General features: G+C 40.5%; 1 protein-coding gene across 2 annotated transcripts in view; it reads left to right on the top strand.

Moving 5' to 3' along the window:
- The window catches only part of FOXP2 (forkhead box P2), a 555,269-nt gene that overhangs the window by 150,222 nt on the left and 378,796 nt on the right, over window positions 1–26,251 (top strand). The window contains exons 3-4 of one of the 2 annotated variants that reach the window (XM_078851144.1): window positions 7,534–7,684; window positions 21,982–22,065. The gene's annotated coding sequence lies outside the window, so the exon portion shown is untranslated. The remainder of the gene's footprint in view (window positions 1–7,533; window positions 7,685–21,981; window positions 22,066–26,251) is intronic. The other variant, XM_073328132.1, reaches the window with a different exon arrangement.

Genomic DNA, 26,251 nt, shown 5'->3' on the forward strand with positions numbered 1-26,251 from the left:
GATAAAATGTCCTGTGATAACTATAACAATATTATTCTGAAATTTGCAATTCTTTCCAATTTCTTGAAATCATGAACTATATATTAAACTGACAGTAATCTAAATGGGGTGGGAGTCTGGGCTGGCATTAAAGATCACGAGGTATGGCAAACTTGCCATTCTCTCTTTGGTTGTCTGGAAGTCCACATGCTAGGGTCTTCCAAAAGCAGATTTCCACTTGCCATATGGATTTTATTCCACAGTGGATACAGGAGGCTCCTTCAGAAACTGCACCTGCTAAAGCTTGGGCATGGTTCCAGTAGTGCTGAGGCAAAAGTGTGAAGTGAGTGCAAGGGGCTACCTTATATTTGTAGTGGAGATGCTTTTTGTTTTCTATGCCCTGGAAAAGGTAAAGTAATAGTAGGGGGAAAACCCAATGGGATAGAGACATTAGAAAATGCTAATGATAATTTCTTGACAGTGAATACGCTCTAGAAGTTTCCCAAGAAAAGCGGCTGACAATAAGTGTCAAAACTAATTAAACTAGACAAAGTACTAGAAAATGTAATGTAGAAAATAGTGCCACCCTGGTGGAAGTCAGAGGATAGATTTTTGTGAACGAATGGGTCTTTTCCATATCCCTTTTCTGTAATTCTGGTAACATTAACATATGCTAACTTGAAGGGGAAAGGAGTCCAGGAGAGCTGGCTGTATTTCAAGGAATCCCTGTTGAGGTTACAGGGACAAACCATCCCGATGAGTCGAAAGAATAGTAAATATGGCAGGCGACCAGCTTGGCTTAATGGTGAAATCCTAGCGGATCTTAAACATAAAAAAGAAGCTTACAAGAAGTGGAAGGTTGGACATATGACCAGGGAAGAGTATAAAAATATTGCTCGGGCATGTAGGAATGTTATCAGGAGGGCCAAATCGCACCTGGAGCTGCAGCTAGCCAGAGATGTCAAGAGTAACAAGAAGGGTTTCTTCAGGTATGTTGGCAACAAGAAGAAAGCCAAGGAATGTGTGGGCCCCTTACTGAATGAGGGAGGCAACCTAGTGACAGAGGATGTGGAAAAAGCTAATGTACTCAATGCTTTTTTTGCCTCTGTTTTCACTAACAAGGTCAGCTCCCAGACTGCTGCGCTGGGCATCACAAAATGCGGAAGAGATGGCCAGCCCTCTGTGGAGATAGAGGCGGTTAGGGACTATTTAGAAAAGCTGGACGTGCACAAGTCCATGGGGCCGGACGAGTTGCATCCGAGAGTGCTGAAGGAATTGGCGGCTGTGATTGCAGAGCCACTGGCCATTATCTTTGAAAACTCGTGGCGAACCGGGGAAGTCCCGGATGACTGGAAAAAGGCTAATGTAGTGCCAATCTTTAAAAAAGGGAAGAAGGAAGATCCTGGGAACTACAGGCCAGTCAGCCTCACCTCAGTCCCTGGAAAAATCATGGAGCAGGTCCTCAAAGAATCAATCCTGAAGCACTTGCATGAGAGGAAAGTGATCAGGAACAGCCAGCATGGATTCACCAAGGGAAGGTCATGCCTGACTAATCTAATCGCCTTTTATGATGAGATTACTGGTTCTGTGGATGAAGGGAAAGCAGTGGATGTATTGTTTCTTGACTTTAGCAAAGCTTTTGACACGGTCTCCCATAGTATTCTTGTCAGCAAGTTAAGGAAGTATGGGCTGGATGAATGCACTATAAGGTGGGTAGAAAGCTGGCTAAATTGTCGGGCTCAACGGGTAGTGATCAATGGCTCCATGTCTAGTTGGCAGCCGGTATCAAGTGGAGTGCCCCAAGGGTCGGTCCTGGGGCCGGTTTTATTCAATATCTTCATAAATGATCTGGAGGATGGTGTGGATTGCACTCTCAGCAAATTTGCGGATGATACTAAACTGGGAGGAGTGGTAGATACGCTAGAGGGGAGGGATAGGATACAGAAGGACCTAGACGAATTGGAAGATTGGGCCAAAAGGAATCTGATGAGGTTCAATAAGGATAAGTGCAGGGTCCTGCACTTAGGACGGAAGAACCCAATGCACAGCTACAGACTAGGGACCTAATGGCTAGGCAGCAGTTCTGCAGAAAAGGACCTAGGGGTGACAGTGGACGAGAAGCTGGATATGAGTCAGCAGTGTGCCCTTGTTGCCAAGAAGGCCATTGGCATTTTGGGATGTATAAGTAGGGGCATAGCGAGCAGATCGAGGGACGTGATCGTTCCCCTCTATTCGACATTGGTGAGGCCTCATCTGGAGTACTGTGTCCAGTTTTGGGTCCCACACTTCAAGAAGGATATGGATAAATTGGAGAGAGTCCAGCGAAGGGCAACAAAAATGATTAGGGGACTGGAACACATGAGTTATGAGGAGAGGCTGAGGGAGCTGGGATTGTTTAGCCTGCAGAAGAGAAGAATGAGGGGGGATTTGATAGGTGCTTTCAACTACCTGAAAGGGGGTTCCAAAGAGGATGGCTCTAGACTGTTCTCAATGGTAGCAGATGACAGAACGAGGAGTAATGGTCTCAAGTTGCAGTGGGGGAGGTTTAGATTGGATATTAGGAAAAACTTTTTCACTAAGAGGGTGGTGAAACACTGGAATGCGTTACCTAGGGAGGTGGTAGAATCTCCTTCCTTAGAGGTTTTTAAGGTCAGGCTTGACAAAGCCCTGGCTGGGATGATTTAACTGGGAATTGGTCCTGCTTTGAGCAGGGGGTTGGACTAGATGACCTTCTGGGGTCCCTTCCAACCCTGATATTCTATGATTCTATGATTCTATGATTCTATGTATTTGTAGACCATCTCTTTCCCCACAAGACCTGCACTGTTGAATTTTCTCTAAAAGATATGTGCCTAGTTCTGCTAACCTTTCCTAGTAGGCCTTAGTTCCAAATCTCTCTTTATTTTTGCTGTCCTCTTATATACATATATAAGGAGAGAGAGAGCGAGTGTGTGTTCATGTTCTCAAAGCTAGTCAGGACTCAAGCTAACAGTCATAGCAATGAAGAGATGAGAAGGTCCTATTAGACCATCTGATCCAGTTCCATGACAATGCAGAATTTTTCCCTCCAGTACCTGAGGTCTAACTAGTGCCAAATAAAGGATCTTAACATATGATACTTTTATTACTATAACCTACCGTAGTATGTACCTTCATACTGTTGACACATATTCACTATATCTCCATTTTCTTCTTTGTGGGTGCTACTACCTGGCCCTGTATCCTCTCTTCTATATTTACATATATGACTGTAGCCTGCTGGTTAAGTTCCACCTCTCTTACACCCATGTATTACTGTTGAATCCAGTAGGGTTGCACAGATCTATCAGAAAGGAAAAATTAGTCTTGAATGTAGAATCAAAGTAAAATTAGTCCTGCCAAAGGATCAAAGTCAATCTAAAGTCAGAGACATGTGAGGCTGGAGGTGAAATTAAAATAGTGGGTTTACAGCTGATACTAGGTGTTTTAGGCATTTTTGGTCCTTTTGAGTGAACTACAATGAGTAACATCCCCCTCCCACATGCACTATGGATTTGGGAATTCTGATGTAACTAACAAGTTAAGTTCTCATTTGTAAATCAGTAATCTCGTATCAGAACAGATTGGAGCATTTGTTATCACATCAGTCTGTTTTCTATAGTTATGTATATTTCTGAAATGAGCTATCTATACCTGTATGGGCCAAATTCTATTCCATTACACCTTTGGGGTTGAATGATTGTAAATGAGCATAATTTGACCAGTAGGTAGCATAATTTGACTAGCATAATTTGAGCTCATTCCCAAAACTTGTGTGTATATTTTGGGGAATGTCTTTTCCTTTTATACGGTTAAAATGAACATAACTTTTAAAAATGTTCTTACTGATTGCATTTTTCTTTGTGTGTATGTTTTACAAATAGGATGTGATGTTTTGAATATGCTTCAGGGTTCACTAGTTTGTATAATGTTTGATTTTCTGTAGCAAAAGCATGTCAAGGTGATCTCTGTGGGTGGTTAATATTTTCTGTAGTTTATTCTTCAACCACGAAATTATGCAAAACTGGCACACTTGGTGATGTGATGTCTATTTTTATATATTTATAATGTAAAATTGGCGGAAGAAATCACCAGTGTACTATTTACTGTTCATTCATATTGGGTTTGTTTAGTCTGGAAAAGAGAAGGCTGAGATGGGACACGATAACCGTTTTCAAGTACATAAAAAGTTCTTAAAAGGAAAAGAGAAAATTTGTTCTCTTTACCCTTTGGGGATAGGACAAGAAGCAATGGGCTTAAATTGCAGCAAGGGTGGTTTAGGTTGGACATTAGGAAAAACTTCCTAACTGTTAGAGTGGTTAAGCACTGGAACAAATTGCCTAGGAAGGTTGTGGAATCTCCATCATTGGAGATTTTTAAGAGCAAGTTAGACAAACACCTGTCAGGGATGGTCTAGATCAGAGGTGGACAAACTGTTTGACCCAAGGGCCACAGCTGGGTATAGAAATTGTATGGTGGGCCAGGAATGCTCACAAAACTGGGGTGGGGTGGGGTGCGGGAGGTTGGGAGGGCTCTGACTGGGGGTGCGGGCTCTGGGGTGGAGCTGGGGATGAGGGGTTGGAAGTGCAGGAGGGTGCTCTGGGCTGGGACTGAGGGGTTCAGACGGCAGGAGGGGGAAATAGGGCTGGGGCATGAGAGAAGGTCAGGGGGGCAGGCTCTGGGCAGCACTTACCTCAAGCAGCTCCCAGAAGCAGCGGCATGCCCCCCTCTGCTCCTACGCAGAGGTGTGGCCAGGCAGCTCTGCACGCTGCCTTGTCCGCAGGCGCCGCCCCTACAGCTCCCTTTGGCTGTGGTTCCCTGCCAAGGGGCAGCGCTTGGGGCAGGGGCAGTGTGCAGAGCCCCCTGGCTGCCCCTATGTATAGGCAAGATCCCAACCCTGCTCCCCGGCTGGAGCGCCGGAGCAGGCAAGCCCCGGACCCCACTTCCTGGTGGGAGCTCGAGGGCCGAATTAAAATGTCTGGAGGGCCAGATGTGGCCCCTGGGCCATAGTTCTCCCACCCCAGTCTAGATAATACTTAGTCCTGCCATGAATGCAGGCGACTGGACTAGATGACCTCTCAAGGTCCCTTCTAGTTCTATGATTCCATGATTCTTGGGTGTGAAAGTGATGGTGGTGTTGGCAGGAGTAATTAATTTATCACTCCCATTTTGTGCCCATTGATTATCCCCTTAAGAAATTGTATGATAGTTTAGGTTCTAATTGCCAGTGGCAGCACCGTGTAATGTGTCGGTTTTTTAAATGTATTGATTAAAGACACCGTAAAACCTCGCTAATGTTTGGGAAACCTATTTCAAACTGCTGATTTTTGCAGATTATCAAGGAAACAAACAGAAATCAAATAACACTTTTGCTTTGCGCAATGGGCTCAGAATGTTATTTTGCTACTTTTTGACTGAAAGAAGGGTTTTTTTAAACAATTGTTTAGAGCAACATTTTAAAATAAATATATATGAAACATTTAAAAAAGCAAATCAAAATGACTGGAATAGTCAAGGGCAAGTAATGCCATTTATTAGAAAATAGGCTTTTTTTTTTAAAGGCCAGGACAATCAGCAAAATAAAATGTATAAAGCATAGTCACCAAAAATAAAAAAGAGCGGGGGGAGGGGGGTGAAGAGGCCATGCCAATTTGTATAAAACATAATTGAGGAAAGTTTTTAAAAAGGAATATTATAGTAGGCACGGGCAATTTTATAAACTATGTATTGAAAGCAAAACTAATGTACTGAGAAAATAATTGTAACTAATAAGTCATATGTCTACGATCATACTGATTGCTCTCCTTATATATTGTATCTTTTCTCCTACTCTTTGTCTGTTTTGGTCTTTTTAAGAGGCTATGGCTTCCTATGTATTTATGCAGCATCTAGCACAATGAGACCTCAATCCCAGTTGGGGCCTATGGTTGCTTCCCTACTGCAAATTAAAAGTAAACAATAATAACCTAGTTCAAATGCCTGTGCGGATGAGTAACATAAATTAGAATAAAAATGGACATTCAGTTTCTTAAGGAGATGAATGGACACTTGAGATGAAATTAGTGCCTGGGATAGAATTCTAGCCATTGGGATAAAGCAGAAAATTTTCATCTTATCTGTTTTCAGTGGCAGAGATTTTGGACATATCAAACATGAAATATGTGCTAGACACCAGTAGGTGTGGTAGCTCATGTAATCTGAGAGAGTCGAAAAAGAAGAATAGGTGAGAATATCCTTGGTCATGTGACTGAACGAGATTAGTGTAGTAATAATAACAGACCCTGACAATGATCTCTGCAGTATCTGGCAAAGCACACTAAAGGAGTGATCAGAAACGTTAAGCCCCCGTGAGTAGTGCCATGAAAACTAAGGCCAAGTCTACACTTTTTAATTTATATCAGTATAACGATGTCACTCAGAGGTGTGAAAAATCCACACCCCTGAGCAATGCACTTATACTGACCTAACCCCCAGTGCAGACAGCGCTATGCCAATGGGAGAGCTTCTCCCGTTGACATAGCTGCCGCCTCTCGTGGAGGTGGATTAACTACACTGATGGGAGAAGCTCTCCCCGTTGGCATAGTAGCATCTTCAATAAAGTGCCACAGCAGTGCAGCTGCACTGGTTCAGCTGCAGCACTGCAGTTTCTTAATGTAGACTTGCTGTGAGGCGATGCATCCGTGCAAGAGTGCCCCTTCTGGCAAATGTGGTGCAGCCCCTGGGCTCACATGGTGTAGTAGTGGGGCTGTCAGTCTATTCCTGGGACCCAGAAGTCTGAAAACCCTTGCTTCACTCTCAAGTCTGTCAGGGGGTTAGTAGGGGAACCCAGGCTTACCCACTCCACTGGCTTCCAGCTCAGGGCCTTTGAGCTAAATAAGCAGGATCAGGGTTATTTGACTCGGACTGTGCCCTGAGCTCCTTCCTACCTCCCCCTGGGTCTCTGCAGGCTCTCCAGCCTGTCTGTCAGTTCATCCCCCTTCTGGGCTGTTGTCTCTGGGCAGCTCTTTAGTAGCTTACTAACAGGAGTTCCTTTCTCCAGCCTGCTCACTCCTCTGGTAGCCACCCCATCTTTCTGCTTCCAGCCCTTTTCTCCTCCCAGCTGCTGTGAGGTTTCCAATCAGCAGTGCCTGGCAATGCCGGCATTAAATCTTTGGTTGCTGGACCAGCGAGGGATAGATACACCCCAGGACACCAGCCCTAAGGGTGCAAGGTGGTGAAACATCCTCTTTTCATCAGTTGAAGGTAGAAGATTAGATAAAATACTGTAAGATCAGCCATTTAATTAGCTAATAAAAGTTTTAGTAAATTATTTGGGATCTACACTCAGTCTTAGAAGTTCATTAACTTTTGTGCTAAAAAAAGACCTTTTGAAACAAAATGATGAATTTAGGATGCCTAGATATGAATGGATGTAATAAAATTGGTTTATGGGAATGAGATGAGTAACCAGAGAAGTTTGTTTAAATGAATAAGTAAATAAATAAAACTGGTTAATGTTTTACTCTTCTCTTTACTGTACATTCTGACATGCTGCAGGAGAGTGGAGGTCATGTAGATATCTGGCAGAGATGGAGGATAGGCTCAGTGGTGTCCCTCGAGAAGCGTCAGTAGGACTCTCAACACAAATGTCTGTATTGAAAGAAAGAAAGAAAGAAAAAGAAAGAAAGAAAGAGAAGCTTACTACCAGGTGCAAAATTTTCTAAATGTTTAACCTTTTGTTGTTGAGAAATCTTAAGTAGGTTACAATTTGCAGGAGATAATGCTGCACACGTCTTGTTTACAATATCACCTGAAAGTGAGAACAGGCATTCACATGGCACTTTAGGGAAGGTCATGCCTGACTAATCTAATCGCCTTTTATGATGAGATTACTGGTTCTGTGGATGAAGGGAAAGCAGTGGATGTATTGTTTCTTGACTTTAGCAAAGCTTTTGACACAGTCTCCCACAGTATTCTTGTCAGCAAGTTAAGGAAGTATGGGCTGGATGAATGCACTACAAGGTGGGTAGAAAGCTGGCTAGATTGTCGGGCTCAACGGGTAGTGATCAATGGCTCCATATCTAGTTGGCAGCCGGTATCAAGTGGAGTGCCCCAAGGGTCGGTCCTGGGGCCAGTTTTGTTCAATATCTTCATAAATGATCTGGAGGATGGTGTGGATTGCACTCTCAGCAAATTTGCGGATGATACTAAACTGGGAGGAGTGGTAGATACGCTGGAGGGGAGGGATAGGATACAGAAGGACCTAGACAAATTGGAGGATTGGGCCAAAAGAAATCCGATGAGGTTCAATAAGGATAAGTGCAGGGTCCTGCACTTAGGACGGAAGAACCCAATGCACAGCTACAGACTAGGGACCGAATGGCTAGGCAGCAGTTCTGCGGAAAAGGACCTAGGGGTGACAGTGGACGAGAAGCTGGATATGAGTCAGCAGTGTGCCCTTGTTGCCAAGAAGGCCAATGGCATTTTGGGATGTATAAGTAGGGGCATAGCGAGCAGATCGAGGGACATGATCGTTCCCCTCTATTCGACATTGGTGAGGCCTCATCTGGAGTACTGTGTCCAGTTTTGGCCCCACACTTCAAGAAGGATGTGGATAAATTGGAGAGAGTCCAGCGAAGGGCAACAAAAATGATTAGGGGTCTAGAACACATGACTTATGAGGAGAGGCTGAGGGAGCTGGGATTGTTTAGCCTGCAGAAGAGAAGAATGAGGGGGGATTTGATAGATGCTTTCAACTACCTGAAAGGGGGTTCCAAAGAGGATGGCTCTAGACTGTTCTCAATGGTAGCAGATGACAGAACGAGGAGTAATGGTCTCAAGTTGCAGTGGGGGAGGTTTAGATTGGATATTAGGAAAAACTTTTTCACTAAGAGGGTGGTGAAACACTGGAATGCGTTACCTAGGGAGGTGGTAGAATCTCCTTCCTTAGAGGTTTTTAAGGTCAGGCTTGACAAAGCCCTGGCTGGGATGATTTAACTGGGAATTGGTCCTGCTTTGAGCAGGGGGTTGGACTAGATGACCTTCTGGGGTCCCTTCCAACCCTGATATTCTATGATTCTATGATTCTATGATTCACTGTTGTAGCCGACATTGCAAGATATTTATGTGCCAGATGTGCTAAAGATTCATATGTCCCTTCATGCTTCAACCACCATTCCAAAAGACATGCGTCCATGGTGATGATAGGTTCTGCTCAATAATGATCCAAAGCAGAATGGGCTGACGCATGTTCATTTTCATCATCTGAGTCAGATGCCACCAGCAGAAGGTTGATTTTCTTTTTTGGAGGTTCGGGTTCTGTAGTTTCCACATTGTTGCTCTTTTAAGATATCTGAAAGCATTCTCCACACCTCATCCTTAGATTTTGGAAGGCACTTCAGATTCTTAAACCTTGGTGCTGTATCTGTCCCTAGAAATCTCACATTGGTACCATCTTTGAGGTTTGTCAAATCTGCTGTGAAAGTGTTTTTAAAATGAACATGCGCTGGGTCATCATCCAAGACTGCTATAACATGAAATATATGGCAGAATGCAAGTAAAACAGAACAGGAGACGTACAATTCTCCTCCAAGGAGTTCAGTCACAAATTTAATTAACGCGTTATTTTTATTAACAAGCATCATCAGCATGGAAGCATGTCCTCTGGAATGGTGGCCGAAGCATGAAGGGGCACATGAATGTTTAGCATATCTGGCACGCAAATACCTTGCAACACCGGCAACAAAAATGCCATGCAAATGCCTGTTCTCACCTTCAGGTGACATTGTAAATAAGAAGCAGTCAGAAGTATCTCCCATAAATGTAAACAAACTTGTTTGTCTTAGCGATTGGCTGAACAAGAAGTAGGACTGAGTGGACTTGTAGGTTCTAAAGTTTTACATTGTTTTGTTTTTGAGTGCAGTTATCTAAGAAAAAAAATCTGCATTTGTAAATTACACTTTCACGATAAAGAGATTGCACTACAGTACTTGTATGAGGTGAATTGAAAAATAGCATTTCTTTTATCATTTTTACAGTGCAAATATTTGTAATAAAAATAATAATATAAAGTGAGCACCATACACTTTGTATTCTGTGTTTGTAATAGAAGTCAATATACTTGAAAATGTAGAAAAACATCCAGGAATATTTAATAAATTTCAATTGGTATTCTATTGTTTAACAGTGCAATTAATTGCGACTAATTTTTTTAATCGCAGTTAATATTTTTGAGTTAATCATGTGAGTTAACTGCAATTAATCGACAGCCCTAATCTTAAGTAAAACATATAAAGGCCAATGCCTCTGATTACTTTATTTTAACCTTTTTCTAAATATTCCACCTTGTTAGGTTCAGACACTTTCAAATTGCAGTTATAGCTAGTACATTTTGGCATAACTCTTTCCCGGCTGTATGATTGTGTTGGTCTGTCCATGCCTACCATGCTTTACTTCATGAGTGTGTCTGTGCATTGTGCCTCAGCAGAATGTGTTAGTGGAAGGAGTTTGTTTGTTTGTGTTTTCTAAGATTTGTTATGCTCCCAAATTGCCTAGAGTTTGAAGACATTGTGAAGACTATCTGGTGGAGATACTCTTCTTTATGCATTAGACATATATGCAGCACAGAGCTGCAGGTTTTGCAAATATATTACTTGATTGCATCTAGGGTTGCCACCTTTCTAACTGCTAGTAACCGGACTCCTAAGGCCCTACCCCTTACTCAGCCTCTTTCCCCAAGGCTCTACTTGTTCTCTTTACTCTTTTCTCCTGTTGCTTGCTGGATAGTCTTCACCTCTCTCCCTCCACCCAGATCTGGGCTCCTTCTGCTCAAGTGCTGGGACAGGAGCTGCTGCAGCCAGACAAGGAGCCTGCTTGCAGGTAGGAGGTGACCCCAGTGGTAACCGGGCTTTTGATGTCTGGTCAGTATATCTGACCAGACACTGCCAGATCCCCTTTTGACTGGACTTTTTGGTCGAAAACCAGGCAAATGGCAACTCTAAATTTTACTCAGACACAGAAGCCAAAAACTGGACTGTCTGGGTAAAACTCGGACAAGTGGCAACCTTAGCACCATCAGCTCAGAAATGATCCTCTAAGTTTGAGAAATATCAGGAGAATCATAACCAGGCAGCAGATCCTGTTTCAGAAGTTCTTGTGTGTCTACATTTCTAATTGTGTCTAGGCAGAAAATTGGGTTTCACTGTAGAGTTAATCAGATCATGCTAAGAGTTTAATAATTTTATTTAACACCCATCACATTTATCATTCTGTACATGCACATTCAGTACAAAGTTGGAAAATATCAGTAAAATCAGGATCATTAAGATAAAAATCAGGATCATTAAGATAAAAATATTGTATGGAATGACTAGCAGAAGATGTTTATTTGGTGCTTTATTTTGAGGGATAAAGAGCAGTTAAATATGCTACTGTACAGAAGCAGCCTGGTCGGAGATAAGTAAAGATTGGAGAGAGCTTTCAGCTTTTGAAGCATTGAGTTGCTGCTGGCAAACGTAGCAGAAAAGGTGCTGAAAAGATTTCTCGTATCCTTGTACAAGCAAGTTTGATTCCACACCTCCAGCTTTAACTTGCACTTTTGGCTTACCAACATCACCTACCTTTTATTTCATGTGCAATCTCATTTTTTTTGTTCTCCATTTCCCGTTCCCATTAAATATCTTCACCTTTTTCAAAAGCCTAGTTTCTGGCTTTTGGTTCTTTTGGGGAGACTGAATGCATGGGTGCTGCTACCTATAGGGCAGTAATAGAAATCTTCCAACCTCATGGCAGAATACTTCTCCTGGAACGAGACTGAAGAGAAAAAATAATCTTAAACTGAAACACAATTTGCTACATATCTACTCAGAAGCAGAAAAAAAGGATGTATAGTCCATTATTGCCACTGGCTTACAAAAGTTTTTTTCAGTTTCTTAACTTCAACTTTAGAGTTTTTTCTTTCCATCTAAGTATTTAAACAGAACACTGTGGCACAAGTTGAGAATAAAAATATAAAAAACTGAAATGAATATATTTCCTGATAATGTTGTTTGTCTTCTTACACCTTAGAAGTTTTGCACTGGGGAAAGGAAAAGCTTCATAAAGGAGGTATCTAACTTATTTAAGTATACTGAAAGAAGTATTTTTAACTACTGGGCAAAACTGCAAAACTGTATTTTCACATTATATGGTAGTTCGATTGAGTGAATTACCGTTGAACAATGTAAGTCACCATATGATAGTACTTCTGATCTTCTTCACATATATTATGGAGGTGATCTAGCAGTTCCATAGTTCAGGTTGCATTGAGATTAGCACTTATTTTGGAATAAAATCTATTTTACACGTTAATGATTGAATTTAGTCTTTCAAAAGAGAAAACAAAATTTTTCATAATTTTTTGGGTCAAAGATTGACTGACTTTTACAAATGAGACCTTTCTTTAAATTTGTCTCTGCAAGTCAATTAGTCTATGGTCAGCAAAGACTGTATGACCTAGCTGGAATGTGACAACTCAAAGGTGGGTATATCAATAAAAGGTGCATGTTTGCTCAGTGATTGAGAGGAACAGGAAATGACATGAGGCCCTGGTATGGTGTATGTATAAGGTAACTGGAAGAAAGAATAAATGGATGAGATACGGAATCTGATGGTAGAGAAGTAATTTATAGCATCAGGGACAGTGAGAGGATAAGGTACAAAAACAGGGAGAGGAAGAACTTAGTATTTTGGGTAAGGTTGAGATAAGCACCCATACTTCAGAAGGTGTAACTGAACAGATTTAACTGTCACTATAATTGCTTACTAGTGAAGACCCCTGGAAAAATAGAGTGCAAAATCTGCTGGATGTGGCCAGATCTTTATTGTGCTTGGGAAGCTGTGAGAGTATGCAGAGTTAGGGTTATTCAAGGGCACAACTTTCATTGTAATTTAATAGCTTTTTTGTATTTAATAGATTTCTTTGACTCCTAGAAAGTATCTTACAGAACGTTTTGAATATTAGATTTTAAATTCCAAACCTTGCTTTCCTGAGTCAGATAAGTCAAATAGCCTTATTAATAGTCAACAGAGTCACCAAGATTCTTTGCCTGAGTCAGACAAGCCGGCTTTAACCCGAATTATTTATTACTTTTTCATTCGAAAATGCCATTAATAAAGGTGGGTGAGAGTGTGGCATACCTGGATAAACAGCAAAAATCCAGATTCTGGAGTCTGCAAAGCGCTCCATAAAGCATAGGATTTTCAAAAGTGCTCAGCACTCAGCTAACTCTGTTTCCATTGAAATCAATGAGATTTTTACCATTGACATCATGGAGAGCAGAGTTAGGCCAATGCTGAGCTCTCTTGAAAATCTCACCCTTAATATAATTTGATAGAAACTCTGTTAATAACTCTAAAGCTGCCCTTTGTGCTATATCTGACAGCTTTTAATATAAGGATAGCAGCAGTACACAACATAGCTGTTTTGTATTTCATTGGAAAGCTCGGCTAGCTTTACATCAAGGACAGCAGGAGCTGGAGTTAGATAAAGCTCTTAGGCGCTGAATCCAACTGCTGCCCTATGCGGCCTTTGCCTGCAGCTGATGGCAGAAACTTCCCCCAAGGCCCTTGTTGCACCAGAGACTAGGGCAACAGGAGATGGATTTAAATAAATGCTTCATAACATCAGCAGTGACATGAGCATAACTTTAATCTCTTTGTTTTTACCTGTGACATCGGCACATTGCTGCTTGCCCTTCTCACCCTGTTTATCTCTCCCTCTTTCCATTTTGTTGTAACCCCATGTATTCCTCTTTCCCCTCCATTATTTGTTAGTCGTCCTTCCCTCCCGCTTTTTTGTTCTCAGGTACTTCATCCTTCCTTACTAATTCCATTATTCCCACTGTCACTGAACTTAACTCACCCACATCTCTTCATTTTTCTTTTTGTCCTAGCTGCTGGTGACACCTATCTAAAACCTGGCCTCCACTCCTTGCTTTCTTTCTCCTCTTTTGTCCTTTTTGTCCCTCTACATGCTCCGTCCATTACCATTTCTTATGTGCTGTTCTCTCTAAATCTTAATCAGAGAATTTTCCCAGTTCTAATAGAGTTATTATTAAACTGAAAACTGGGAACAGAGATAAGTTTCTTAAGTAACATTTTCACTCCATACATGTCTGGTGGTTTGGTAGTACAGTTTGAAATTTATTCACTGTAATGTAATCCCTTTTTAGAGATCTTCCCACTATTGTGACAATATTCATTTGTTTTATATTTTGTTCTCTTTTTGGAGCAAGGTATGGGGGAATATTTTAAGTTTTGAAATACATGTCACCTTTTGTCATGTCTTGAATCATTTTAAACCGTGTATTTATAACTGTGTATTATGCTGTTGTATAATTATTATTAATATAGCAAAGAGCTTTGGAACATGTTGTTTTGGGGAGTTTGGGTCAGAAACATTTACAACATCATAAATATTCCGCAGGATATCAGTGACGTACCTAGCACTCTACTGAGGCTGTATAAGTAGTAAATAAATAACTTCCAGCAATATTTACAGTATGGTATTTATAGTTGGATTCAGGAACTGTTTCAGATAAAGAACAACATGGTGGCATTTGTTTCTCTTTCCGTTTGGTCTTTGGGGGAGAAAAAAAGTACAAACATCTGCAAAAGTAATTGGTAGTTGGTTGAGAGGTTAGGATGGGGAGACAGCTGTTTTTCAGCTCTGCCGTCATCAGTAAGTGCCACTACAATGAATGCGAAATGCTATAGAGAATTTCAGGGAACAAGGAGATTTGACTACTCAGCCAAAAAACCCAAACAAACCATAAACAAAATAGTTAAAAGATATCATCATGTAACCATAGTGACATGAACATTTTGGTTGCTGTAATAAAAAAAAATATCTCTCTAAGTCTCCTACAAGGTGCGACCTTTGTTCATGGCTCACTGAGATCTGGAAACTAAAAGATTAATTCATTAAAAAAAATATTACAAGATGAATTTCCTGTGAAACTTATATGTGAGTCTATGTGCATTTGATATGCCTGATTTGGAGGGAAAAAAATCCTGTTCTACATGTGTGCATTGTGGACTATGGGTGAGAGCTTAAACAGGCATTCAGATGCTTTAGACAAACAAGGAAATTGAATATGGACAATGGGAAAATATTAATTTCCCCCATGTTTTAAATAACTATTCATGTGAGTCCCAGTCCAGTGGCCATTGACGTCTAAGTAAAGACTCCACTTCATTGGATCAGGTCCAGGAACATGGATGGACTTTTCATGGGATATTATTCATTAAATTTTAAGAAGTTATAATTTAGCTGCGCTGCAACAAGCAAAGCGAATGATGTAATTGGAGAGAGATATTCATGTCATATACTTTTGCTGATGAAAGTTTGACCTACTACGCTGCTTTTGCCAATATTGTTCAGTTATCCCTCATTTTTTAATAAATGTTAATATTTGGAAAGCAAAAATGTGTAGCTTAGCCTATTAATATTTTATTGTATTTATTTTTATACTGAATTTGTACAGTGTCCTGAGGTGTTTGCATGAAGGCCAGTTCATTCAAATAAATTTGATTGATTGACAGAAGAAAGTCACAAAATGAGCATAAGAAATAGGAAAATGTCTGTATCCTGGAAAATTTATGGCTTTTAAAGTGTAAAAGCTCCACACATTCCCATTATATTTTGATTTGTGAATTTCTTATGGAAGATGATCTGTATTTCATGGATGCCATGTTCATCTTATGGCGAAGGAGGTTGCTGTGGGAATTGCTTTACTCATTTATTATGCGAGTTAATGCAGAAATGAGAATCTGCATACATGGCTGATTAACTTGTGCCCCTCATTTTGTTCAGAAGTTATTTTTTTTAACTATTAAATAAGCTAAATTCATTCCTGCCAAATGTTTCTTTATGAATAACTGGTTTTTGTTCTTTTGAAACTTAAAGTGCATGGTTTACTCTCTCTATTTTGTCTTCTATTGTTGGAGCTACATCAGTAAAATTTTTGTTGGGAAGGGTGGTGGTGTAAAGAGTTCATTACGACAAACAGTGTGGGATTGTTGAAAAGTTTTATTAAAACTTGTAGAAGTCCCCACCTTTGCATTTACCCTAAAATCACAATTAATCAATCTTTACATATTGGACAATGTCAAATGGAGTGCAAGTCTTGAATTATTGTATGAGATAGTTCCTCCTCAAATTAATATAGGTAATGGTTGGAACTTCATACAGTCTAGTTGGAAAGGCAACAGACATATTTGAATTATGAAGCATATGTCACCAGCTTTTGATTCCGGGTGTGTACAGCACCTAGCACAATGGGGTCCTGGTCCATAAGGGGGGCTCTTAGCCACTGCAGTAATACAAATAATAATAATAATAATTAATAATGATAATAATGATAATAATTGTCCAAGGTTCTTATTTTAAGGGCTACATTCAAACAGAAACTCATCCTCATTGAAACCAACTAAGGGAAAAGTAGCTGTAGAACAGACAGTTACTACATCCACATGGAAATAATAAAAATAATATAACTGCTCTTATGCATGTACACTTGGAAAAGAAAAAAATACTTATTCAGGTTTTCTTCTTCATAAAAGGTTGTGTGATTACGTATGTACATATACTACAAATGTGGGGTTTTTTTTAAATCTGATTTTGGTGTTGCAAATGATTTGTGTGGAAAACCAGTACAGCTGGAGTTATACTGTATATTTTTTTGAATGGTTTGATAGCGCTCCTGCATAGCATTTTGGTTTCACAACACACAGCTGCTAGTGTGAAAGTGTTGGAAGTCTCTCTGATTGCAGTTAGCATTAGGCCTCATACTACCAAAAAGAGAGAGAATGAATTTCTTGACTATATGGGTAGATTACAGATGCTAAATCTTTAAATAAATATGTACAGAATTGCATCTGTATTTATCTTATCTTATTTATCTTATCTCAACTCAAATCCTCACTTTGTCAAGCAGACACACTGAGAAATCCTCACCCAAACCACTAGCAAATTAACAAAAGTGGCATATACTGTTTTCCTTGATGTACAGGTATGTGCATATTAGGTTGGCTGTTTACATTTCAAAGGAGCAAATGATAACATATGAAAAATATATGACAAAGCTTATTTTGAGGGGATAATACCCCACAATGTTTTTATCATTACTGAATCAGATCTTTGTATCACAATGTATGATCCTTTGCTGACTGTTTGTCTGAAAACATCCAATCTTGATTTAAACATTGCAAGTGATGGAGAATCTATTACAACTTCGGGTAAATTGTTCCAATGGTTAATTACCCTTACTATTAAAAATCAATGCCTTTTTTCCAGTCTGAATTTGTTGAGCTTCTACTTCCAGCCATTGGCTGGTGTTATACCTTTCTCTGCCAGACTGAAGAGCCCATTATTAAATATTTGTTCTCCATGTAGGTACTTGTGGACTGTAATCAAGTCAACCCCTTAACATTCTGTTTGTTAAGCTAAATAGATTGAACTCCTTGAATCTATTACTAAGTCATGTTTTCTAATCCTTTAATCATTCTTCAGGCTCTTGTCTGAATCCTTGTCGATTTATCAATGTCCTTCTGAATTGTGGGCACCAGAACTGGACTCAGTATCCCAGCAGTGGTCACACCAGTGCCAGATACAGCAGTAAAATAATCTCTCTGTTTCTACTTGAAATTCCACTGTTCGTGCATCCAAGGATTGCAATAGTCCTTTTTGGCCATGCCATCACACTGGGAGCACCTGTTCGGCTGATTATCCACCATGACCCCCAAATCTTTTTCAGAGTCACTGCTTCCCAAGATAGAGTTCCCCATCCTATAAGTTTTGCCTATGCTCTTCGTTTCCAGATGTATACATTTACATTCAGCTGTATTAAAATGTGTGTGGTTTGCTTGAACTCAGTTTACCAGGTACTCTAGATCATTCTGAATCAGTGACCTGTCCTCTTCATTATTTATCACTCCCCCAATTTTTCTGTTATCTGCAAACTTTATCAGTGTTTTATGTTTTCATGCAGGTCCTTGATAACAATTTAAAATAACATAGGGCCAAGAACAGATCCCTGTAGGACCCCACTAGAACCAGTTAACAGTTACATTTTGAGGCCTATCAGTTAGCCAATTTTTAATCCAGTTAATATGTACTACATTAATGAGAAAACCACTATAATCCCATTTTTAGATCCGGGAGACTGGTTCATCACCCTCGACCTCCAGGATGCCTCCTTTCATGTGGCTATCCCCTCAGCATTTCCTCTCTTTTACCGTTGGCTCAGAAAGACTACCAGCATGGAGTCCTTCCGTCTGGGCTCTTCACAGCTCTGAGAGTCTTTATGAAGCTTCTCTCAGCAGTAGTGGCTCATTTAAATTAATGGGACATAGCAGTATTCTCATACCTGGACAATTGGCTCCTCAGAGGTCGATCAGCTCTAGAGGTCCAGTTGGCAACCTCTAGCTCTGTTTCAGTCCCTGGGCTTTCACATCAATTGGAAGAAGTCTACATGGACCCCAGTTTAAAGAATAGACTTTATCAGAGCCACTCTAGACTCCCTAAGTGCTAGAGCCTATCTCTCGAAAGACACATTCTCCATTCTGTGCAGTCTATTCTCGACAATACAACACAGCCTGCAAAAAAGTGCAAGGGCATTCCTAGAACTCTTGGGCCACATGGAGGCTGTGTTCATCATGCCACATGCAAGACTGCTCCTCACGTGTCTTCACATATTGCTAAGGACTGCATACACTCCAAAGAGATCCATATCTCCAAATGCATCACAGTACCCAGAAAGTTCTGGTCTCTCTCAGGGGGTAGAAGAACCCACTGAAGGGCTGCAAGGGCTCATATCCTCCATCCTGAAAGATCCTCACAACAGTCACTTCTCTTATGATATGGGGGTTCACCTCCAAGGGGCTGCAGCCCAGGGCAGCTGGTCTGCATAAGAGGTCATGCTCCATATCAGTATCATAGAAATGAGAGCAGTTTGATATGATTGCCATCACTTCCTTCACACCATACAGGGCCTGTCCATCAGGGTAATGCTGGACAACAGAGTAGCAATATATTATATCAACAGACAGGGCAAAGCAAGATCCCAGTCCTTATGCGCAGAGTCACTAACTAGTTTATCTCAGCAGTTTATCATCTAGGATTCCAGAATACAATTGCTGACTCCCTGAACAGAAACTTCCATCAGGACCACAAATGGGAGTTCAATGAGTCTGTTTTCCACAGCATCTACAAAGCCAAGGGGTTTCCCAGAAGCAGATCTCTTTGCTACCCCAAACAACATGAAATGTCACCTTTTCTGCTCCAAGGGAGGATACAGCTGCAACTCATTGGGAGATGCCCTGATAATACCATGGCCCCATACCCAATTACAGGCTTACCTGCCTCTACTTGTGATTCTAAAGACCTTCCTCAAATTGTTATGGGAAAGATCAAGAATTATCTTCATAGCACCATCCTGGCCAAAAAAAGTGTGGTACTTGAACCTCTTTCACCTCTCTGTGGCAGCGCCTCTCCACCTTCCTCTCAAGAAGGATCTCCTATCACAGAACAACTGGGACCCTGATCTGGCCCACCCCCTCCTCCTTGAACCTGAGAGCATGGTTCCTAGATGGTTCCTAGATGGAACATGGAGCTAACCTGTTTGGATAAGGTTCAGTCAGTTCTCTTGTGTAGCAGGAAACTTAGCACTCCCAAAATTTACCTTCAAAAGTAGAAATGCTTCCATTCCGGGTGATTTTCTTCACTTTGCTCAAGCATCAGAAGTTCTGTTCTCCAAAATCCTAGATTGCATGTTAGAATTAAAGATACAAGGTCTATCAGTGAGCTCAATCAGAGTACGTATGGCTGCTATTACAGCCTTCTGCTCACCCATCGAAGGTTTCTCAGTTTTTGCCCACCCTACTATGGCCAGATTCCTTAAGGACTTACACAATTTGTTTCCCCCTGTCTGGAACTTGCCCCCCCCCAGTGGGGACCTTAATTTGGTTCTCAGTGCCCTCAGGAAACTTCTGTTTGAACCAATGGCTGCCTGGTTCTCTTCTCTCCCTCAAGACTTAGTTGCTCATAGCTATCACTTCAGCTATAGATGGATGGGAGAGTTCGGTACGCTCCTGGCAGACCGGATGTACTGCCTTCTATAGAGATAGGGTTACAATGCATCACCATCCTTGGTTCCTCCCTAAGGTCTCTTCAGAATACCATATTAATCAAGAGATCCATCTTCCAGTGGTCTACTCAAAGTCTCGTGTCTCCAGAGAGGAAAACAGTTTATGCACACTAGTTGTCAGAAGGGCTTTCACCCTCTACTTTAACCTTCAGGACTAAGACCTTCAGGGCCTTTCCTAGATTGTTTGTATCATTTGCAGAGCAGATACAGGGGCAATCTACTCAAAGACTATCACAGTAGTTTTCTGGCTGCATTTTAACCTGTTATAAATCCTCTGGGATGAAGCCCCCTCATAGAGTGCCAGCACACTCTACTAGAGCTCAGTCCATATCTATACCTCTACTGAAAGACCATTCCCATATCAGAAATCTGTAGGATTGCACCTTGATCTTCCATTCACACTTTTGCATTATGTCATCTTTCCTGCTTGGAGGGATTATACTACCTTTGGTGATGCAGTCCTCCAAACCATCATGGACTTGTCTCCTCAGCATCCACCTTGTTGTTGAGTTACTGCTTGGAAGTGTCATAGGGACAAAACACCCATAGGGACAGAACATCCCAAAGAATTCAAGTTACTGTAACATAAGTAACTTCTCCTTACTGCTTGTACCACCTTTGCTGCATCCCTTCTAATGACTGCTTACAGGCTAATCTTTTCACATGCCAAAGTGGGGGGAATCCATTGCAGTCCCTTCCAAAGAACCCACAGAAAAGAGAGATGTGTTGCTGATGTTTACGAAACACTAGTGATAGTTCTTTGCATCTATGTTACTGTGCTCTTTTTATGGGAGTTTAAAAAACACAAAAAATGCCTGGGACTGATTGTTTAAAATTCAGGTCCATTGATATAGTGACAAAATACAACCTTCAGCTGTGTAAAAGATATTACCTCACCCACCTGGTCTCTCTAATATCCTGGGACCAACATGGCTACAACAACACTTCAAACAACCTTCAGCTGTATGAGTGGTAATATAAAATAGCACATAAAAATTGGCTAATGAGATCACTTAAGTACTGAGGCCTCTTCATGGGCTCATTTCACTTTGACATGATTATAAAACATAACTATTAATTTATTTTGCATGTTCTTGTTAATTATAATGGCATCCAGTAGTGCTACTGTAGTTAAGGCTCTCTCGTTTTTTCCATTGCGGGGATTGTCTTACTCAAGAGGTGGAACTGAGTTTCAGTAAGGAAAGGAATGTTTTCTTGTGTTCTCTTTTTTGTTTTAAATTTTTATAATTTAAAATTTCCTTTCTTTTTTAAACTGTCTTTTATAATATAGATTAATGCCTTGAAAATGTAACTTACAACGGCAGATACTGTGCATATTAAAAATGATTTAAGTGTTTCTATCATTGATTTAGTGAATATGGCACAGTACATGTGCATTGTACAGTATTGTACAATGTATTGGACTGTGCATTGGTCAATACATTTTTAATAATGTACAAATGTGTATTGACATAATAGAAGTTATGACTTGATCCAAAAGGCTACCTTGCATTATATTTTAAAAATTGTTGATTAAAGACATTCAATAGAATGAGAGGTGCATACATTAGAAGGCTTCAGGATATGGCTTCTGAAAGAGATACACAGTTAATGATCCAGATCCTCAGCTGATATAGGTCAGCCCCACTTCACTGAAGTCAATGCAGCTAGGTTGGTTTACTCCAGCTAAGGATCTTACTTACTAATCACCACATGGAAATTTGGAACTAATTATGGAATGCGATAAAGTAAATCGGGGAATTTTGCGTATAATAGATAAATAAATATTAGCTACAAATAGTTTCTTTTTTTTTATCAGGCCAGTGATGCTGGAATTGATCTCAGACAGCACTCCAGTTCAAGGTTGAAATAAGGATATCTTTTTAAGGCCTGGAAGAAGGAGGTGAGTACAGTTCAAGCACTGAAAATCTATAAATGATGTTGCTTGTAGCATTTTTTCCCCTGTACCATCACTGTCCCTGGTTTAACCATGCTGCTTCCTGTTATTCACAGAGATGTATTACTACTTGTAAGACTAGACTGTAGAGCAAGAGGAGTTAGCAGGTCTGGCAGTAAGGGAAGGATGGCCTCCCTCTTTCCCACTCCTCATATCCCATTTCCTTCTCCTTTTCCTCATTTTTCAGCCCCTTCCACAAAACTCAGTTGCAAAATGTAAATCTTCCAGCAATTCATTTGGAAGATTGAAGAAGACTTGAATGTGGTTAAGAGAAATTAAGAATCACTTATGATTTTTTGGCAGTAATAACCACAGTGATGCTTCAGTTATAAAAGCTGGGTCATTTGTCCTATAGCTTTTGTGGAAGAAGCTGAAAAATAAAATTATTCTTTTGTATTTCTATGATATTTCTATCAAAATGTAATATATTATTTTATACTAGATGTTTTCATTACACATCGCATTTACTATGTGTCTTTGTGTAGTAACACTTGTGGAATTGTACAATTGGTTTAGTTTTGTTTTAAATAAAGAATGTTTAGCGTGCACTAAATCCCAACAAAATGATACATTCAAATTTAAGACAGTTATTTTCTCTTTTAAAATTTGATGGCATACTCTTGGGTATTGAGAGGTTAAAGTTGAGTTTCACTGTATGGCTTCATGACACCAGCCACTTGAGCAACAAGATAATTAAACTGTCTTGGTCAGAAAAATCTTTTATACTAAAATATATATTTTAAAACATTTTTAGTATGTGAATACAATGAATCCCTGTGCTTGGACACCTCTACTTTGTTGAAATACCTATGCCCTATGTTCATTTGGGAACAGACACTACTCCTTGAACTCAAGGACCATGAGTTCACATGTTCTGATTGTGAGATTCATGTACTCTGTGCACTAGTGCTCTTGAGCTGCCTCAGACAGAGGGTCCAGCAGTTACGGCACTAGCCTGGGGGTTAGGAGACCCACATTCAATTCCATGGTTAGCTATAGAGCAAATCACTTAGGGACAGTTTCTAAGATATTTTAGGGGCCTAAAATATTCAGGTAGGTGTCTAGTGGGATTATCATTGCGTGTTAGGTGCCTAGTGGGATTTTTGAAAGTGCTTATCTGCATCTTCAGGTACCTAACTACCTTTAAAATCTGTCCATTGATCTCTGTGCGCTTCAGTTCCCCACTTGTAAAATGGGGATAATAGTACTTCCCTGCCTCAGAAGAGTCCTGGAAGGGCATATACATTGAAGGTTGTGAGGCACTTCAGTACTTACAGTAATGGCGGCCAGATAAGGACCCTAAGATAGGTAGATCTGGGAAAGCATTCAGAGGGAATTGGTATACAAATGATAGATTATGAAACCCCCCATGTTTTTTTCAAAATTACCTACGTCTGGAACTGCCACAAGGAATTCTTTAAAAATATTCTGTGTTTCAATTGCGTATGTATTGCTGTAGACACAGTGAAAGGAAGACACATACATGGTAATTTTTCTAGTTGACTAAGAAATTTATTTATAGATACCAAACAAACAGCAACTGGTGCCTGATAGAAAGGAGCCCTTACAATTTGACTCCAATAGGACCTTCTGTAACTCCCTCCCCATTGCACCTCTTGGTCTCACCCTGGCACACCTTGCCAAGGCACTATTAAAGGAAATAGGCCCACTAGTATATATACACTAGTATTAGGAACCTTCAACTTCTATATGTAAGCACACACATCACTTTTCTGTGGTGATTTGATTCTTCTGAAATCTGTGGGAGGAGTGATATCCTGTTCCTTCTATCTGTGGCACTTAGTATCAGTGCACCTCACACTCTGCTTAATGTGTATGTATCCTCTCAACACCCCTGTAAGGTATGGAAGTGCTATTCATTCATTTTATAGGCAGGGCACTGAGGCATAGAGAGACTTAAGTGACTTGTCCAAGGTCACACGGGAAGTCTGAGGCAGATCAGGGACTTGAAATCAGGTTCACCAAGTCCTAGGCTAGTGCCCTAACCACTGGACAATACTTCCTCTCCTGTTCCCAAACTCACCAGTTTTGGGAGCTCTTGGATACACCCCCCTATGCTAATTGGCCCATTCATTGATTCCTCTGTAATAACTAGTGGCCACCCTCAGTCTGGCAAACCTAGAAACTGTAATGACATGATTAAAGGAGGGGGGTGAAAAACTGACTAGAAGCTCATGAACAAACTGAAGCAAACATAATAATGAAGATCCTGATACAAATACACACCATTAAACTCAGTAACGGGAGCCACAGCATCAACGTTCCCATCACTACTTCCACAATCAACTCCACCTTGCAGTCGTACCGCGACCCAACCCTGAATCTATGGTGAATAAAACAGACATCCTGAATCCTGCTTCGATGAATGAGAGGACAGGTGAGTGGGGAAAAGCTTTAGAAGCACAGGAAGGAGGTAAAAGACAGGATGTCTGTCTTGGTCTTATGGTGACTATAGTGACAAGGTGGCCCATGGAACACCATATCTAGTCACATGGCACTCATCCAACTGGGGGTAGCAGCAAGTGATGTCACCCCTCCTTTTAGTGTTGGAGTCTGCCTCTTTTGAAGATCAGCTAGTCAGTCAAGTTGGTGCTACTGGTCTCCACAGTGATGGTTAAAATGGGACAGTGCTGCCATTGTTGCTCTCTTCACCCATTGGCTGGTAAGGGGGAGAAATTCCTTTCTTTCCCTCTGTCCCCATCCTGTTGATTCAGGCAAGCAATGCCCAGTGGCATAAAGTGCTGGGCTGAAGCCTAAAGGACTAGGCAAATATGATAGTATCACCTGTGGTAAATAGTACAAGAAATGACATTTTATTTTAATTGCAGCTTTAACAGTCAGGTAGGTCAGGACATAGTGTGCATCACTTTATAGTGAACATAGACATAGGATTGGGATATATGGGACAGAAATATGGAATCTGCATATGTTACATATTTAAAAGTAGTCCTGCATGTACAAAATGGTTTTGTGTTTTTTTTTCAAGCTACCGTGTATACTATCCAGTGCAGAAAAGTTTAGGACACAAAGCAGATCAAACTCTCTGCTTTCTAAGCGATGATGGAAAATTCTCTATATTTACCAACTACGTGTCTTTCAGAGAGGCATATTAGTCAATTTCTCCATAGTTAATGTCCCATATTCTGGAGAACTGTTTGTTTATGGTAGGAATATATTTGTTACACTGGCAAGCTGCAGTTACAATCTGGTCAGCCAACAACAGCTATTTCAGCAAAAAGAAAAAAATTGGCTGATTTTCTGGAGATTTACCATGTTCTGCACCAAGTAATGCCAGAAAAGCAATAATACTGACTTGTGTACCTATAATAGTTTGGCAATATAATTTTGTTAAATTCCAAAATGTCTGGACTTTAAGGCAGTCCTACCACATATGGATGAAAGTAACTATTATTCTGTTTCCTTTCCAACAGAGGTCAGTCTGTTTTTGCCCATAATTTGCAGTTAAATACAATCAATACAAAAATGTTTTATGTACAGAAAGCCAACATGTATTTGGCTTTTCTAGTAATAGGTTGTTTATTTCTTGCATTAATGTGGGAGGGCCTAAGGTGGTTTTTCAAAAAGCAAAGAATGGTAAATTTTGAACGCAAGTTCTTCCATATCCCATTTACATTTCTGGAGTGTCTAAGGGACAGAACACAGTTTCTTTGTACTGATAAAATAGATGTACATCAGAAGGACATCCTACTTAGGGGTAAATTTTCATTTTACTTGTAGTGCCTGCCTTAGAACAAACCACTTAACTGGAAAACAGCATATCTGGTTGGAAAATTTTGAAATTTAGACAAGAATGGGGAAAATTGGAAAAAAATCCTTTCAATTTTCAGACTGGATTTAAAAAACAGGGTGGCTACACAATTTTCCCTCTTCATCCCAAAGGAACATAATTCTTTCTTTAGAACTGTTACAGTTGAAGGCTTAGTTTTCTAGCTCTGGCTTCCCACAAAAATGCTTATGGCTGCATTGCATAGTGTTGCACTCTGTAGAATATCTAACATTGGTGTGCATGAGGTTCTGAGTTTGCATCAGGAATGATCTATTTGTCTTTTGTTGCACACTGTTTCTCGCTTATGGGATTCCCTTCCAATTC

This window comes from Lepidochelys kempii, chromosome 1, assembly GCF_965140285.1.
Source record: "Lepidochelys kempii isolate rLepKem1 chromosome 1, rLepKem1.hap1, whole genome shotgun sequence".
In the NCBI taxonomy this organism is placed as follows: domain Eukaryota; kingdom Metazoa; phylum Chordata; order Testudines; family Cheloniidae; genus Lepidochelys; species Lepidochelys kempii.